The 19,865-nt window shown below is 39.2% G+C and overlaps 2 long non-coding RNA genes across 2 annotated transcripts in view; one reads left to right on the top strand and one right to left on the bottom strand.

Annotated features, from left to right (window-relative positions):
* LOC120102293 (LINE-1 retrotransposable element ORF2 protein-like) overlaps positions 1-19,209 on the top strand; it is a 48,704-nt gene extending 29,495 nt beyond the window's left edge. Inside the window, exons 3-5 of the long non-coding RNA XR_015687181.1 lie at positions 11,047-11,220; positions 11,705-16,251; positions 19,197-19,209. This is a non-coding gene — a long non-coding RNA (LINE-1 retrotransposable element ORF2 protein-like). The remainder of the gene's footprint in view (positions 1-11,046; positions 11,221-11,704; positions 16,252-19,196) is intronic.
* LOC148006284 (uncharacterized) overlaps positions 1-19,865 on the bottom strand; it is a 392,633-nt gene that overhangs the window by 91,378 nt on the left and 281,390 nt on the right. The gene's annotated exons all lie outside the window — the stretch shown is intronic.

Raw genomic sequence — 19,865 nt, forward strand, 5'->3', positions numbered from 1 at the left:
CAATTGATAATCATTAGTAGCAGTTATCAAAATGAGTCACTAAAACCTAGGCATCTTAGAGACATTGCACCAAATTGATAGGCCACCATAATATAGCCAGTGCACAGATACCTTGATCTTTGCTTGAAATATACAAATCAGGTCAAGATTCTGATCACTTCCTGAAGATAGTTATGAATTTTGGATTTTCTCTGTCATCCTGAATAACTTGAACAGGTCCCATAACATTTTAATGAGAATTCTGACATCCAGAGTTGTGAATTGATGGAGGTGAAATAAGAACTGGATACAAAGGAAGGTGGAGAAGACATTAAATCCCTTTAGGGTCTGTAATCATATCTCTTAAATATTATCACTTACTGGGTTTTTCATGACACATGGAACACTAGGACCAAAGATTTCAGAGACTTTAGGGGTTTCTTGGCTAAAACTTGTAATCTATGTAGTGAGTGTCTTGGTTTAATCCACATAGAAGCTGGGAGGCTGGAAAAGCTACTTTGTTGACTTCCATTTCAGGAAGACATATTGAATTTATAGTATCACAGTGGGCAATGAAGGAGGAAAGCAGAGTAATGGGAAGGAATAAAAAACATGTTGGGGGGTATAGCAATGCATATTTCCCCTCACTCTCATCTCAAGTAAAGTCAATCAGAGTTATATAGGTTGGACTGCTGTAAAATAAGGTAGGTCTGCTATGTGTCAGAGGCTGATGGAATCTGTGAATTTAATACTATCATTCTGTTTTTTCGTCTTTTTGTTTTATATGCTATGCGTCATTTCTATGGTAATAGGAACATATTTAAAATCAGGCAGAACTGAATTCAAGTCTTAGCCTCAGCATGATTCATTGGCCTTCCACATTCATGCTTGATGATTTATTTCCTCTTCCATGAAAAGCAGTTCTAAAGATATCAAAGAGTATCCTTTCTATTTTGTCAGATGTTCCACTATGATGAACAATTTTTACAAAAATACTCTTTCTTTTAAACTTTGATGGTATTTATTTAAAATGTTTGCTACATTATAGCCAAATTTCCTCTACCCATGAAGTTGACCCTTTTCTCTTGCCTTTGTTTGTTTTGGTATTCATATGCATATATATCTGTTGTGTCTAAACTCTAGTCATTTTCTTACAATACCTATCCTGGAAGGTCAGAAGAAGGCACGTTGGACCTTGAGAATTGGAATTTCAGAGGACCATGAACCACCCTATGGATGCTTTGAATTCAAACCATGTCCTCTGAAAAACTCTTCTGCACTCTAACCACTCAGTTCTCTCTCTAGTTTAGTCAATACGTTCTCATTTTAATGAACTGTCCCATTCTGGAAGCTAGGATAAACATTCTAGACAAGGGTAGTAGATGTGATAGTGCACAGAGTTGTTTCCCCAGAGACCTTAGAAGATGTGATTGGCAGGTTATGTGAGTGCTATAATTAGGTTTTGTTTTTCCTAAAGCATCAATACTCAGCTCTACCAAGGGAAACTACTGGACCCTCTTTGTGATCACACAATCCTAGGGAAATTCCCATGGTATAAGAAGTTGCCCTACAAGAGAGGAAACCTCAGGCACTGCAAGGCCCTAGTCTCAGTTAGTTTCAATAGTCTTTGTCTGTACCTGTATAGTGTGGCTGGTCACCAAATTCAAGCCATCAGCCTTGTACAGCAGGCAGCTTTACTTGTTTGGGGATTTTATAGGCTTCAGTTGTCATTTTCTATCGAGAATTCATGGGTTCTATTCTGAAAGATCATTTACCTCATGAAAAGAAGTGTGCTTTTCTATGCTTTTATTTTACTATTCAGACTTTCTAGAATGCATTTGTGTAAGGCATTTGGAAGATGAATGATGACAGTAAAGATAATCAGAGCCTGGCTTTTGTCAGGGATTTCTTTCTGACCAATTATTTTAGTTTCAATGAGTCATAGCTTCTTAAGAGACTCTGCCAGAACCTGAACAATACAGATGGGGATGCTCACAGCCAACTTTTGGACTGAGCAAAGAGACCACAATGGAGGAGTTAGGAGAAGGACTGGAGGAGCTGAATGGGTTTACAACCCTGTAGAAAGAACAAAATTATCAACCAAACAGAACCTCCTCCTCCACCCAGAGCTCCCAGGAACTACCAACAACCAAAGAGTAGAAATGGATGGACCCATGGCTCCAGCTGCCTATGTAGTAAAGGATTGCCTTATCTGGCACCATTGGGATGGAAGGCTCTTTGTCCTGTGAGCTATAATGTCCCAGAAATAACCACTAAACAGCAGGTGTCTCACTATGCCATATTCTTTTTTTTTTCCAAATTTCTTTTTTTTTTGTTTTTACATTTTATTTTATTTTTTTATTAACTTGAGTATTTCTTATATACATTTCGAGTGTTATTCCCTTTCCCGGTATCCGGGCAATCATCCCCCTCCCCCCTCCCCTTCCTTATGGGTGTTCCCCTCCCAACCCTCCCCCCATTGCCGCCCTCCCCCCAACAGTCTAGTTCACTGGGGGTTCAGTCTTAGCAGGACCCAGGGCTTCCCCTTCCACTGGTGCTCTTACTAGGATATTCATTGCTACCTATGAGGTCAGAGTCCAGGGTCAGTCCATGTATCGTCTTTAGGTAGTGGCTTAGTCCCTGGAAGCTCTGGTTGCTTGGCATTGTTGTACATATGGGGTCTCGAGCCCCTTCAAGCTCTTCCAGTTCTTTCTCTGATTCCTTCAACGGGGGTCCTATTCTCAGTTCAGTGGTTTGCTGCTGGCATTCGCCTCTGTATTTGCTGTATTCTGGCTGTGTCTCTCAGGAGCTATCTACATCCGGCTCCTGTCGGTCTGCACTTCTTTGCTTCATCCATCTTGTCTAATTGGGTGGCTGTATATGTATGGGCCACATGTGGGGCAGGCTCTGAATGGGTGTTCCTTCAGTCTCTGTTTTAATCTTTGCCTCTCTCTTCCCTGACAAGGTTATTCTTGTTCCCCTTTTAAAGAAGGAGTGAAGCATTCACATTTTGATAACCCATCTTGAGTTTCATTTGTTCTAGGCATCTAGGGTAATTCAAGCATTTGGGCTAATAGCCACTTATCAATGAGTGCATACCATGTATGTCTTTCTGTGATTGGGTTAGCTCACTCAGGATGATGTTTTCCAGTTCCGACCATTTTGATAAAGTCGTTTTTGATAGCTGAGTAATATTCCATTGTGTAGATGTACCACATTTTCTGTATCCATTCCTCTGTTGAAGGGCATCTGGGTTCTTTCCAGCTTCTGGCTATTATAAATAAGGCTGCAATGAACATAGTGGAGCACGTGTCTTTTTTATATGTTGGGGCATCTTTTGGGTATATGCCCAAGAGAGGTATAGCTGGATCCTCAGGCAGTTCAATGCCCAATTTTCTGAGGATCCTCCAGACTGATTTCCAGAATGGTTGTACCAGTTTGCAATCCCACCAACAATGGAGGAGTGTTCCTCTTTCTCCACATCCTCGCCAGCATCTGTTGTCCCCTGAGTTTTTGATCTTAGCCATTCTCACTGGTGTGAGGTGAAATCTCAGGGTTGTTTTGATTTGCATTTCCCTTATGACTAAAGATGTTGAACATTTCTTTAGGTGTTTCTCTGCCATTCGGCATTCCTCAGCTGTGAATTCTTTGTTTAGCTCTGAACCCCATTTTTAATAGGGTTATTTGTTTCCCTGCGGTCTAACTTCTTGAGTTCTTTGTATATTTTGGATATAAGCCCTCTATCTGTTGTAGGATTGGTAAAGATCGTTTCCCAATCTGTTGGTTGCCGTTTTGTCCTAACCACAGTGTCCTTTGCCTTACAGAAGCTTTGCAGTTTTATGAGATCCCATTTGTCGATTCTTGATCTTAGAGCGTAAGCCATTGGTGTTTTGTTTAGGAAATTTTTTCCAGTGCCCATGTGTTCCAGATGCTTCCCTAGTTTTTCTTCTATTAGTTTGAGTGTGTCTGGTTTGATGTGGAGACTATGCCGTATTCTGTCCCCTCTCTCTTACCTCTGGTATTATAACATTGTTTGTTTTACATTAATTTTAGTTTACATGTGTGAGTGTTTTGCCTACATGTATTCTGGTGCCTTTGGAAACATAAGCTCTTTAATAGTATGGGTACATAAAACTTTTATTGCTCTATGCTTAGCTTTTACTATCCCTGGTATACACCACCCTCTTGGAGGTTCCATATCTGAAGCTCTGTGAATAGATTGCTATGTGATTCACTATCATTGATTTTGATCCTCAAATTTGGCTCCTACATTGCAGATTTTCTGGCTAAAATTAATATCTTTATAAAGAGCATAATTTAACACAAATAGTGTAAAGTCACACAATCCAGTGCCATGCTGAATGAATTAGAAAATGTTTATTTCAGATTTTTGAATGGATATTGCAGTATGTAAATCATGTTCATATCAAATTAATGGTGCCTGTGTAGCACTCATGTTGACCAGTCTTTATGCTCCTTGGTGGTATCTGAACAATAGAGAGACCCATAAGTTGAGCAAAAAGTTTTCATAGAGATTCAGCGAGAAGAACTCCTGTCTTGGTGCCAGAAGAAGCAAGGATCAATTTCTAATCCTTTTATATACTGAGAATTCTCCTGACATCATGGGTCTATGGCCACTTTAGAGATACTAAATATGGGATATTATTTTATTGTCAAAGTTAAAGTATTTGAAAGGTGTCAAATTATTAGCATTATGATGCAGCACACTCCCCAACCACATCCTCTCCAATTGAGGAAAATACTATTTTTCTTGTGATGGCTCAGAGTGTCTTTGCCTCTACTAAAGTGGTCCTACTTTAGTTTTGTGAAGTTCATCGTCTTTTATAATTGTGAAATTGAGAGTTTTATAATTACATAGAAGAGCCTGTCTGGTACAAAAAGATCTATGGCCAGTAGGTGGCGCGCTTTTGTGGGTCTCGGTTTACTGTGTACTGGACTTTACATCACTTAGTGTTTTTTTTTTTTTTTTTAATAAGAATTGTTGTACAGTATTGAGCAAATAGATATTACAATGATACAGATAAAGGAGTGACTCTTCTGTTCTTCTAAACCGATTGACTGCATCTTCCCTGTTAGTAGATTTACCTTCATCCCATGTATCTATTACTCTGCCACATGTCAGGTCCATTACTCAGACTCCTTTACTTTCCGGACCTTCTCCATTAGCTCTCAAGTTGTTTCTCAAATTGTCTACTCTCCAAACTACTTCTGCTGGTCAGCATCTCCTACTCTGGATTTCTGCATTTTAACTGTGAGACTTATTTTAAATAGATAAATTCCTTCCAATTTTCCATTCTTCATTTGTCAAATACTGTTTTACATTCTATTTCTTCCCACATAAGCAATGTGCAAAGGAACCACCATGACACTATTTGCCTCTTCCCCCAGACATTCCTATTTTCTATTCCCAATACACCATGGTTTATCTCACTATAATCTTAAATCCCATAATCATAATTTCATTCTCATCTTTCCTGTGCCCACATCCCTACTTAACACATGCTCTTAATATTTGTTGTGAGTTGACCAAGTGTAGTAAATATTTTTCTTTACAAAGTGAGCAGTCTTAAATATTAACACAGAGCACTTGGATTCATTTGCCTTATGCTGACTTGTACTTCAGGCAGCAAAGGAATACATGAAAAGTTAAAATCCAGGTTACTCACCTCAATTTTAGGGAAACTTAATTCATCCTCACAAGAGTAATACCTATATTCTTCATGGTGTTCTTGATTCTGAAACCCACAAATAATGAATTTTATTGAAAGAAGTATAATAGGTAAAAATAAAAACAGAGAAGAGCGGGGACAATTTTAGGGAACCCTAACATGACTGTATTTGTCTTCATTCTTCAACCCAGCATCTGAATTTTAGACCTCTCATGAACATTAGTTTCTGTGATAATTTGCTCTTTTTCTTGTCAATGCTATTATGATGGTTTTTTTCTATATCCATAATATTACTCACTTCACCTCTCCTTCATGCTAATGGTAAAATAAATAATTTTGTTGAAAGAACAATCTGCTCTCTAGCCAGGAATAACCACTAAACAGCAGGCATCTCACTATGCAACATTCTGACCTGTCTCTCTTGCCTCTGGTATTATACCACTGTTTGTTTTAATTTAATTTCAGCTTACATGTATGAGTGCTTTGCCTACATGTATGTTGTTGAACCAAGTACATGCCCAGTGCTAGTGTTAGTCAGAAGAGGGCATCAAATCCTCTGTAATTAGAGTTATAAATGGTTGATGACAAGATTTGAGCACAGGAAAACAAAAGCAGGTCTTCTCCAAGGAACAACCAATTTTATTCACTGATCCATATCTTTTGTTAATTTTTTTTGCTATTCAACAACTTTCTATGGTTTATTAGTCACATTCCATATTTTTTTAATTTTAAATATATAAAGCACAAACTATTTGTATTTACCATATATCTGATAATAAAAAGATATATTTGGTACTTCAGTATCTTCATAGCCAGTCTTGTTACTTTCAAACTTGTAACAGAGGCTCAGTCACTGAGAGCAAGAAAAGCAAAGAAAAGAAAAGATCAAGGATCAAGGATCTTCACCTTCAGGTCAAAGAAAGGACAAATTCTTCAAGTTCTGTTAGGACTTCAAAAAGAGACTTTCAGATGTGCAGATCTGGGTTCTATTTGCTCATTGCCAAATTCTCTACCTGGCTTCACTTAAAGAACTTCTGTGGTCCAGCTTCCCCATTTATGAATCACTATGCATGTGCCTTCCTGTGCCTTACATTGAAGAAAGCACACACCAGACATCTAGTCCAAACAAATCTTTCCTTTGTATTTTCAGGGAACTGTTTCCCAAACCTTTATGTGGAGTGTATATGATATAAGACATGGGGTTTTTACCACCTGTTTGATCTTCAAGCCACTGAGTCTTCCCTCTGAAATTTGTTCTGTGTTCATGGAATCCAAAGCAAAATAAACTATATAGAAACAGACACAGTAATATGGACTGTTACTTTACCTTTCCTCATTTGAGTAATTCACAAATAACTATATATTATGCTTGGAATTAGAATAAAATTACTGGGTAAATTAATTCTAATATATGTGTTGAAGTACCTGTATTTACTTTCCAAACATATTCAATATCTCTTTCTCTTGTGGAACATATAGACATCATTAGTTACTGAATACATTGCATTTGTTACACTGACTTACTTATAAAGTATTTTGGGCTGGAGGGAGTTGGTGGATAATATCTTTAGCCTTAAATTTTCTCAATTTTTTTCTGTTTAAAATTATCTATAATTGCAAATATAACTATTTTAGATGTAAACTATTTTGATATGAACAAAATAATGTTTTGTTTTTATAAAGATAAAAACAGAAGGAAGTAAAAAAGAAGGTAGATGTTTAAGAATTGTAAGTATCACCACACACACACACACACACACACACACACACACACACACACACACATCTGGTCTCCTGATCTTTAACAAAGAAGGCAACACTATCCAAGGAGGAAAAGATAGCATATTCAACAAATGGTGCTGGTTCAACTAGAGGTGAGCATTTAGAAGAATCCAAGTCAATCCACTCTTATTGCCATGTGCAATCCTGAAGTTGAAGTGGATCAAGGACCTACATATGAAACCAAATACACTCAACCTAAGAAAAAGTGGAGAAGAGCCTCAAACATATGGGCACTGGGGAAAATTTCCAGAACAAAACACCAATGGCTTTTGCTCTAAGATAAAGAAGCAACAAATAGGTCATCATAAAACTGGAATGCTTCTGTAAGGCAATGGACACTATAATTAGGACAATACGGTAACCAAGAGATTGAGAAAAGATCTTTATTAATCCTATATCTGATAGAGCTTTAATATCTAATATATAAAAAGAAATGAAAAAGTTAGACTCTAGAGAGTCAGATAACCCTATTTAAAAATGAGGAACTGAGCTAAACAAAAAATTCTCAGCTGAGGATTATAGAATGGCTGAAATGTATCTAAAGAAATGGTCAACATCCTTATTCATCAGGTAAATGCACATTAAAAAAACTCCCCTGAGATTCCACCCCAAACCAGCAGGGTGGCAAAGATCAAAAACTCAGATTACAACATGCTGGTGAGGATGTGAAGGAAGAAGAATATTCCTCCATATTTGATGGGATTGCAAGCTGGTAGAACCACTCTGGACACAGTCTCGAGATTCCTCAGAAAATTGGACATTGCACTAACTGGGGACCTAGCTATACTACTCCTGGGCATATACCCAATGATGCTCAAACACAATATAAGAATACATGTTCCACTATGTTCGGAGTAGCCTTATTCATAATTGCCAGAAGCTGGAGAGAACTCCAATGTCCTTCAACAAGAATGGATACAGAAAATGTGGCACACCTACACAATGGAGTAATACTCAGTTATTAACACCAATGACTTCATGAAAATCATAGGCAATAGGTGGAACTAGAAAATATACTGAATGAGGTAAACCCATCACAACAGAAAAGAGATGGTATGCTCTCACTGATATATGGATATTATCCCAAAAGCTCAAATTACCCAAGATACAATCCATAGGCCACATGAAACTAATGAAGTATGATCAAAGTGTGGATGTTTCCATTTTTCTTAAAGGGGGGACCAAAAATCTTCATAAGAGGAGATATGGAGACAAAGTTTGGAGCAGAGGCTGAAGGAATGGCCATCCAGAGCCTGCCCCAACTGGGGATCCAGCCCGTATACATACAGGAACCAAACTCAGACAATATTGCTGATTCCAAGAAGTTCATGCTGACAGGAGTCTGATATGTATATCTCCTGAGAGGCTCTACCAGACTTTGAAAAATACAGAAGCAAAAGCTAGCAGCCAACCATTGAACTGAGTATGAGTTCCCCATTGGAGAAGTTAGAGAAAGAATGAAGGAGCTGAAGGGGCCTAAACCAACCAACCAGAGCTCCCAAGGTCTAAACTACTACCCAAAGAGTACACATGGACAGACCTATGACTCCAGCTGCATGTGTAGAAGCAAATGACCTTGTTGGGCACCAATAGGAGGAGAGGCCCTTGGTCCTGCAAAGGCTAGACCTCCCAGTTTAGGGGAATGTCAGGGTTGGGAGGCAGGAAGAGGTGGTAGGTTGGGGAGGGGGAACACGCTCAGAGAAGAAGTGGGAGGGGAGATGCAATAGGGGGTTTATGGCCAGGAAACTGGGAAGGGGAATAGCATTTGAAATGTAAATTAAAAAATATCTAATAAAAAAGAGAAATAAACCTCATGATCATCTCATTAGATGTCAGCATGAAAGCAGTTGACAAAATTCAACACCCCTTCATGTTAAAAGACTTGGAAAGATAAAGAATTTGAGGCCCATACCTAAACATGGTAAAAGCAATACATAGCAAACCAATAGACAACATAAAACTAAATGGAGAGAAAGAAATATTACATTGCCAGGTGCCAACTCTATTACTCAGACCCTTAACTTCCAGCTTTTCTCCATTACATCCTGAAATATTCATTCTTCAAAAGGTCTAAACTTCTTCTGGTGGGCAATGCCTCCTATTTAGGCTTTCTGCACTTTGACTGTTGGATTAACTTTTAAAGATATATTCTTTCCCATTTTATATTCTTCACCTGTCAAACACTGTCTTACAGTCTATTTCTTCCCACAGAGGCCATGTGTGGAGGATTAACCAATGGCACTATTTGCCTCTTCTTTCATCCACTCCTGTTTGGTATGCCTACTCTCCTTCACACTAATGGCAAAATCTAATTTTGGTGGAAGACGAACCTGCTCTTTAACCAGTAACATTCAGTAAATGGCAATAATCTTATCATGCCACGTTCTGACCTGTCTCTCTTACCTCTGGCTTTATACCATGGTTTGCTATACTTTATTTTCTAACTAGTTGTATGTGTATTAATGATGCATGTATGATGGTGAAACAAATACATATCTGGTGCCACTGGTAGTTAGAAAAGGCCATCAAATCCTTTGGAACTAGAATTATAAATGGCTGTTAGCGACATTTGGGCACTGGTCCTCTCCAAAATGCTTTGCTTGCAACCCCTTAAGAACAACAATGCCAACCAACCAGAGCTTCTAGGGACTAAACCACTACCAAAAGACTATACATGGACTGACACAGTTCTTTAACTGGATATGTAGCAGATAATAGCCTTGTTGGGGTACCAGTGAAAGGGGAAGCCCTTGATCCTGCCAAGGTTGGACGCCCAGTGAAGGGGAATATGGGGGACAGTAAGGGAGATGTATGGGGGTAATACCCATATGGGGAGTGGCAGGGGAGGGAATGGGAACTTATGGAAAGGAAGGGGAATAACATTTGAAACATAAGTAGAGAAATATGTCAAATAAAAATTAAAAAAATAAAAAGAGATCCATAATAATTGAAATGTTTTTGTGGAGTGAGTTCGCAAAATAAATGTGGTTTTTGACTAAAAAAAAGATTTAGTATTCCACAAATATATATGATTTATTCTTCACATTCCATAAAGATATAATTAATTTTACATTTGTAAATCAAAAAGAATTTGTATTTACCACGTATCTGATACTAAAAATATATCTAGTGCTACAGATTCTTCCTATCCAGTCTTGTGACTTTTAAACCTATAATAGAGGGCCAGTTACTTAGAGCAGCAGGAGAAAAAAGGTCAAGCATCCTCACCTTCTTATCAGAGAAAGAATAAACTCTACAAGTCCTATTGAGGACTTCAAGCAAAGGATTCCCATTGTGCACATCAGTGTTCTGTTTGTCTGTAGCCACATGCACTACCTGGCTTCACTGAAGGTACTTATGTGGCCAACCTTCCCTGCTTATGTAGAAATAAGGATTGGCTTATAGTGAAGAAAGCATACTCTGGGGTTGGGGATTTCGCTCAGTGGTAGAGCGCTTGCCTAGCAAGCACAAGGCCCTGGGTTTGGCCCCCAGCTCCGAAAAAAAAAAAAAAAAAAAAAAAGAAAGCATACTCTGGGGATTAGTCTACCCTCTCTGTGAATATAAATCATTCACTGATCTCTTTTTATATTTTCAGAGAGCTGTTTCCCCTCTTCAGTGTATGGACAGATGAAATGAGGATTTCATCAACTCTTCGAACTTCAAGCCACTAAGTCTTCCCTCTGTCATTTGTTCTATCGTCATGGAGTCTGAAGCAAAATGAAGTGTACAGAAACACAAAGGGCTATATGGATTGGTTTGAGGAGAGCTGGTACTTTTTGTTTTTTCACATTTGAAAGATCCACAAATAAATATATACTATGCTTAGGACTAGAATACAATATTTTGGTACATGAATTTAAATGTGTGGGTATTGATGCAATAACTAGGGTACATCCCTTCCACAGGTATTCATGTCCATTACTCCTTTGCGGCATTAGACATCATCAGTCACAAAAACAAACAAGAACGTAATCAAAAATAAAAACAAAAAACAAGGGTTGGGGATTTAGCTCAGCGGTAGAGCACTTGCCTAGCGAGCACAAGGCCCTGGGTTCGGTCCCCAGCTCCAAAAAAAAAAAAAAAAAAAAAAAAAAAAAAAAGAAAAGGAAAACAAAACAAAACAAAACAAAAACAAAAAACAAAAAACAAAAATGGCATTTATTGCCCTGACTCACTTAGAACACATGGAGGGGGTGTTAGTGTAGATAATATCTCTAATCAGAAATTCTACCACGGTTTTTCTTCTTTAAAAGCATCTCTAGACACCCGCGGATCCCGGCCCGCAGCAGCTCTCTGCTCCCAGACCCGGTGAGAGAGAGACCCAACTGCCTGGTCAGGTGGGCACTCCTGAGGCTGCAGAGCGGAAGAGACCACCAACACTGCCCACCCCTGCCCACATCCCTGGCCCAAGAGGAAACTGTATAAGGCCTCTGGGCTCCAGTGGGGGAGGGCCCAGGAGCGGCAGGACCCCTGCCAGAGACACCGCCGGAACCTGAAAGAAACAGACCAGATAAACAGTTCTCTGCACCCAAATCCCGTGGGAGGGAGAGCTAAACCTTCAGAGAGGCAGACAAGCCTGGGAAACCAGAAGTGACTGCTCCCTGCACACACATCTCAGACGCCAGAGGAAAAAGCCAAAGACCATCTGGAACCCTGGTGCACTGAAGTTCCCGGAAGGGGCGGCACAGGTCTTCCAGGTTGCTGCCGCTGCAGAGAGCCCGTGGGCAGCACCCCACGAGCGAACCTGAGCCTCGGGACCATAGGTAAGACCAAATTTTCTGCTGCAAGGAAGCTGCCTGGTGAACTCAAGACACAGGCCCACAGGAACAGCTGAAGACCTGTAGAGAGGAAAAACTACACGCCCGAAAGCAGAACACTCTGTCCCCATAACTGACTGAAAGAGAGGAAAACAGGTCTACAGCACTCCTGTCACACAGGCTTATAGGACAGTCTAGCCACTGTCAGAAATAGCAGAACAAAGTAACACTAGAGATAATCTGATGGCGAGAGGCAAGCGCAGGAACCCAAGCAACAGAAACCAAGACTATATGCCATCATCGGAGCCCAATTCTCCCACCAAAACAAACATGGAATATCCAAACACACCAGAAAAGCAAGATCTAGTTACAAAATCATATTTGATCATGATGCTGGAGGACTTCAAGAAAGACATGAACACACTTAGGGAAGCACAGGAAAACATTAATAAACAAGTAAAAGCCTACAGAGAGGAATCGCAAAAATCCCTGAAAGAATTCCAGGAAAACACAATCAAACAGATGAAGGAATTAAAAATGGAAATAGAAGCAATCAAGAAAGAACACATGGAAACAACCCTGGATATAGAAAACCAAAAGAAGAGACAAGGAGCTGTAGATACAAGCTTCACCAACAGAATACAAGAGATGGAAGAGAGAATCTCAGGAGCAGAAGATTCCATAAAAATCATTGACTCAACTGTCAAAGATAATGTAAAGCGGAAAAAGCTACTGGTCCAAAACATACAGGAAATCCAGGACTCAATGAGAAGATCAAACCTAAGGATAATAGGCATAAAAGGGAGTGAAGACTCCCAGCTCAAAGGACCAGTAAATATCTTCAACAAAATCATAGAAGAAAACTTCCCTAACCTAAAAAAAGAGATACCCATAGACATACAAGAAGCCTACAGAACTCCAAATAGATTGGACCAGAAAAGAAACATCTCCCCTCACATAATTGTCAAAACACCAAACGCACAAAATAAAGAAAGAATATTAAAAGCAGTAAGGGAAAAAGGTCAAGTAACATATAAAGGGAGACCTATCAGAATCTCACCAGACTTCTCGCCAGAAACTATGAAGGCCAGAAGATCCTGGACTGATGTCATACAAACCCTATGAGAACACAAATGCCAGCCCAGGTTACTGTATCCAGCAAAACTCTCAATTATCATTGATGGAGAATCCAAGATATTCCATGACAAAACCAAATTTACACAATATCTTTCTACAAATCCAGCACTACAAAGGATAATAAATGGTAAAGCCCAACATAAGGAGGCAAGCTATACCCTAGAAGAAGCAAGAAACTAATCGTCTTGGCAAGAAAACAAAGAGAATGAAAGCACACAAACATAACCTCACATCCAAATATGAATATAAAGGGAAACAATAATCACTACTCCTTAATATCTCTCAATATCAATGGCCTCAACTCCCCAATTAAAAAGACATAGATTAACAAACTGGATACGCAACGAGGACCCTGCATTCTGCTGCCTACAGGAAACACACCTCAGACACAAAGACAGACACTACCTCACAGTGAAAGGCTGGAAAACAACTTTCCAATCAAATGGTCAGAAGAAGCAAGCTGGAGTAGCCATTCTAATATCAAATAAAATCAATTTCCAACTAAAAGTCATCAAAAAAGATAAGGAAGGACACTTCATATTCATCAAAGGAAAAATCCACCAAGATGAACTCTCAATCCTAAATATCTATGCCCCAAATACAAGGGCACCTACATACGTAAAAGAAACCTTACTGAAGCTCAAAACACACATTGCACCTCACACAATAATAGTGGGAGATTTCAACACCCCACTCTCATCAATGGACAGATCATGGAAACAGAAATTAAACAGTGATGTCGACAGACTAAGAGAAGTCATGAGCCAAATGGACTTAACGGATATTTATAGAAAATTCTATCCTAAAGCAAAAGGATATACCTTCTTCTCAGCTCCTCATGGTACTTTCTCCAAAATTGACCATATAATTGGTCAAAAAACGGGCCTCAACAGGTACAGAAAGATAGAAATAATCCCATGCGTGCTATCGGACCACCACGGCCTAAAACTGGTCTTCAATAACAGTAAGGGAAGAATGCCCACATATACGTGGAAATTGAACAATGCTCTACTCAATGATAACCTGGTCAAGGAAGAAATAAAGAAAGAAATTAAAAACTTTTTAGAATTTAATGAAAATGAAGGTACAACATACCCAAACTTATGGGACACAATGAAAGCTGTGCTAAGAGGAAAACTCATAGCGCTGAGTGCCTGCAGAAAGAAACAGGAAAGAGCATATGTCAGCAGCTTGACAGCACACCTAAAAGCTCTAGAACAAAAAGAAGCAAATACACCCAGGAGGAGTAGAAGGCAGGAAATAATCAAACTCAGAGCTGAAATCAACCAAGTAGAAACAAAAAGGACCGTAGAAAGAATCAACAGAACCAAAAGTTGGTTCTTTGAGAAAATCAACAAGATAGATAAACCCTTAGCCAGACTAACGAGAGGACACAGAGAGTGCGTCCAAATTAACAAAATCAGAAATGAAAAGGGAGACATAACTACAGATTCAGAGGAAATTCAAAAAATCATCAGATCTTACTATAAAAACCTATATTCAAAAAAATTTGAAAATCTTCAGGAAATGGACAATTTCCTAGACAGATACCAGGTATCGAAGTTAAATCAGGAACAGATAAACCAGTTAAACAACCCCATAACTCCTAAGGAAATAGAAGCAGTCATTAAAGGTCTTCCAACCAAAAAGAGCCCAGGTCCAGACGGGTTTAGTGCAGAATTCTATCAAACCTTCATAAAAGACCTCATACCAATATTATCCAAACTATTCCACAAAATTGAAACAGATGGAGCACTACCGAATTCCTTCTACGAAGCCACAATTACTCTTATACCTAAACCACACAAAGACACAACAAAGAAAGAGAACTTCAGACCAATTTCCCTTATGAATATCGACGCAAAAATACTCAATAAAATTCTGGCAAACCGAATTCAAGAGCACATCAAAACAATCATCCACCATGATCAAGTAGGCTTCATCCCAGGCATGCAGGGATGGTTTAATATACGGAAAACCATCAACGTGATCCATCATATAAACAAACTGAAAGAACAAAACCACATGATCATTTCATTAGATGCTGAGAAAGCATTTGACAAAATTCAACACCCCTTCATGATAAAAGTCCTGGAAAGAATAGGAATTCAAGGCCCATACCTAAACATAGTAAAAGCCATTTACAGCAAACCAGTTGCTAACATTAAACTAAATGGAGAGAAACTTGAAGCAATCCCACTAAAATCAGGGACTAGACAAGGCTGCCCACTCTCTCCCTACTTATTCAATATAGTTCTTGAAGTTCTAGCCAGAGCAATCAGACAACAAAAGGAGATCAAGGGGATACAGATCGGAAAAGAAGAAGTCAAAATATCACTATTTGCAGATGACATGATAGTATATTTAAGTGATCCCAAAAGTTCCACCAGAGAACTACTAAAGCTGATAAACAACTTCAGCAAAGTGGCTGGGTATAAAATTAACTCAAATAAATCAGTTGCCTTCCTCTATACAAAAGAGAAACAAGCCGAGAAAGAAATTAGTGGAACGACACCCTTCATAATAGACCCAAATAATATAAAGTACCTCTGTGTGACTTTAACCAAACAAGTAAAAGATCTGTACAATAAGAACTTCAAGACACTGAGGAAAGAAATTGAAGAAGACCTCAGAAGATGGAAAGATCTCCCATGCTCATGGATTGGCAGGATTAATATAGTAAAAATGGCCATTTTACCAAAAGCAATCTACAGATTCAATGCAATCCCCATCAAAATACCAATCCAATTCTTCAAAGAGTTAGACAGAACAATTTGCAAATTCATCTGGAATACCAAAAAACCCAGGATAGCTAAAGCTATCCTCAACAATAAAAGGACTTCAGGGGGAATCACTATCCCTGAACTCAAGCAGTATTACAGAGCAATAGTGATAAAAACTGCATGGTATTGGTACAGAGACAGACAGATAGACCAATGGAATAGAATTGAAGACCCAGAAATGAACCCACACACCTATGGTCACTTGATTTTTGACAAAGGAGCCAAAACCATCCAATGGAAAAAAGATAGCATTTTCAGCAAATGGTGCTGGTTCAACTGGAGGGCAACATGTAGAAGAATGCAGATCGATCCATGCTTATCACCCTGTACAAAGCTTAAGTCGAAGTGGATCAAGGACCTCCACATCAAACCAGACACACTCAAACTAATAGAAGAAAAACTAGGGAAGCATCTGGAACACATGGGCACTGGAAAAAATTTCCTGAACAAAACACCAGTGGCTTATGCTCTAAGATCAAGAATCGACAAATGGGATCTCATAAAACTGCAAAGCTTCTGTAAGGCAAAGGACACGGTGGTTAGGACAAAACGGCAACCAACAGATTGGGAAAAGATCTTTACCAATCCTACAACAGATAGAGGCCTTATATCCAAAATATACAAAGAACTCAAGAAGTTAGACCGCAGGGAAACAAATAACCCTATTAAAAAATGGGGTTCAGAGCTAAACAAAGAATTCACAGCTGAGGAATGCCGAATGGCTGAGAAACACCTAAAGAAATGTTCCACATCTTTAGTCATAAGGGAAATGCAAATCAAAACAACCCTGAGATTTCACCTCACACCAGTGAGAATGGCTAAGATCAAAAGCTCAGGTGACAGCAGATGCTGGCGAGGATGTGGAGAAAGAGGAACACTCCTCCATTGTTGGTGGGATTGCAGACTGGTAAAACCATTCTGGAAATCAGTCTGGAGGTTCCTCAGAAAATTGGACATTGAACTGCCTGAGGATCCAGCTATACCTCTCTTGGGCATATACCCAAAAGATGCCTCAACATATAAAAGAGACACGTGCTCCACTATGTTCATCGCAGCCTTATTTATAATAGCCAGAAAATGGAAAGAACCGAGATGCCCTTCAACAGAGGAATGGATACAGAAAATGTGGTACATCTACACAATGGAATATTACTCAGCTATCAAAAACAACGAGTCTATGAAATTCGTAGGCAAATGGTTGGAACTGGAAAATATCATCCTGAGTGAGCTAACCCAATCACAGAAAGACATACATGGTATGCACTCATTGATAAGTGGCTATTAGCCCAAATGCTTGAATTACCCTAGATCCCTAGAACAAACGAAACTCAAGACGGATGATCAAAATGTGAATGCTTCACTCCTTCTTTAAATGAGGAAAAAGAATACCCTTGGCTGGGAAGGGAGAGGCAAAGATTAAAACAGAGACTGAAGGAACACCCATTCAGAGCCTGCCCCACAGGTGGCCCATACATATACAGCCACCCAATTGGACAAGATGGATGAAGCAAAGAAGTGCAGACAGACAGGAGCCGGATGTAGATCGCTCCTGAGAGACACAGCCAGAATACAGCAAATACAGAGGCGAATGCCAGCAGCAAACCACTGAACTGAGAATAGGTCCCCCGTTGAAGGAATCAGATAAAGAACTGGAAGAGCTTGAAGGGGCTCGAGACCCCAAAAGTACAACAATGTCAAGCAACCAGAGCTTCCAGGGACTAAGCCACTACCTAAAGACTATATATGGACTGACCCTGGACTCTGACCCCATAGGTAGCAATGAATATCCTAGTAAGAGCACCAGTGGAAGGGGAAGCCCTGGGTCCTGCTAAGACTGAACCCCCAGTGAACTAGACTATGGGGGGAGGGCGGCAATGGGGGGAGGGTTGGGAGGGGAACACCCATAAGGAAGGGGAGGGGGGAGGGGGATTTTGCCCGGAAACCGGGAAAGGGAATAACACTTGAAATGTATATAAGAAATACTCAAGTTAATAAAAAAAAAAACCTGGAAGGAGAGAATATATATTTATAGGACATATATGTCTATAAATCTATACATTATCTCAATCTTGGTTTGTACCAAGTCATTCTGGACATTTTTCTCTGTATCCTATTTGACAATGAAACGTTCAAAGAGGCAAACAACCACTTAAAAATAGATATAAGGAATAAAAGTTCTAGGCTTTCTTTTAAAGATTTCAAATTTAATCACATTCTTTCCATGTTATCTATATTAATATATTGCTTGCATTTTGTTCCAATTCAGAGACTGTTTAATATAAAAGAGACTTATTTACACATTCTTACTCAGCACTCACATTCACTTACCCTGGGTTGGTAAGGAGGTTTTTTAAAGGCAGAGAAAATTCATGAAAATACATATTTTTTGATCAAAATAAAGTTAAACTGAGTTAAGAATGAAAAAAAAAGCATCTCTAAACCCTGTAATATGTAAATTTTGTTGATATGAATAAAAGAAAGCTTTGTTTATTAAAGATATAAAAACGGATGGAAGTGAAAACAATGTTTAAGTTTATTAAGGATCATGAAACATTTAAGGGTCTGAATGACCACATAGTAAAGAAAGGGTCTGTGCTTGGGTTAATGCTTTGGGACAAAAATCTACTAGAGGGAATAGGAATAATGAACTGAGTGCCCACGACATCATCAGACCAAGATCAGCCACAAGAGGGGAAGCAGGAGTGCGTAATTTCAGAACAGCCATGCATGCAGTCAGTCACATCAGCTTTATAAGATGAGAATTTAGTGAATGGAGGTCCTGCTATTTAAGAGTCACATCTTTTGGGTTTGCCTTTTCATTGGGTATTGAGTTTTTGCTTTTATGTATGTCTCCTAATTCATATTAAGAGGATCAGGGAAGGGGAACAAAAGGGAAAACACTTTGTTTCCAATAGTGTTGCCAGGCACCTATAAAAGGGACCTATGTACTGTTTCCCAAGTCTTTTCAGGTATAGTTCTGTGCCATAGTGAACACTTACTTATGAGTTGGAGCTCTCTTGAGGAAAACATGGCAGAAAATTATAATGACCATAATATACTCTTTATAGGAGCCTGGGCTGACACTATTCTTCTCTTTCTCAAGGGAAATAATCACATTTCCTGTCAGAAAAATATATACATCCCAACTTTCCTTCTGAGTATGGCAGAGACATCATGTCTTTATTAAATGACAGAGGCAAGTCAGCCAAGCAGCTGTGCCAGATCACTAGATTTGCATATCTGAGGAACACAGTCCACTTAAGTAGGCCTTCTTATTAGACAATCTGCACGCTTTGGTATTCAGTCCCAGACAGGACACAGGCCAGTCATGATGGCTCCAGTTCAACTCTTAGGGCTGCTGCTGCTCTGGCTCCCAGGTAAAATGGACAATATCAAAAACACTTTCAGAAGTGTGCCCGGTACTTTGAAAAGTTATGTTTTTCATGTTATTAACAGTATGTATTTTATGTGTATTTCCAATATCAGCCATGAGATGTGACATCCAGATGACCCAGTCTCCTTCAGTCCTGTCTGCATCTGTGGGAGACAGAGTCACTCTCAACTGCAAAGCAAGTCAGAATATTAACAAGTACTTAAACTGGTGCCAGCAAAAGCTTGGAGAAGCTCCCAAACTCCTGATATATAATACAAACAATTTGCAAACGGGCATCCCATCAAGGTTCAGTGGCAGTGGATCTGGTACAGATTACACACTCACCATCAGCAGCCTGCAGCCT

This window comes from Rattus norvegicus, chromosome 4 (genome assembly GCF_021556685.1).
Source record: "Rattus norvegicus strain SHRSP/BbbUtx chromosome 4, alternate assembly SHRSP_T2T, whole genome shotgun sequence".
Lineage (NCBI taxonomy): Eukaryota > Metazoa > Chordata > Mammalia > Rodentia > Muridae > Rattus > Rattus norvegicus.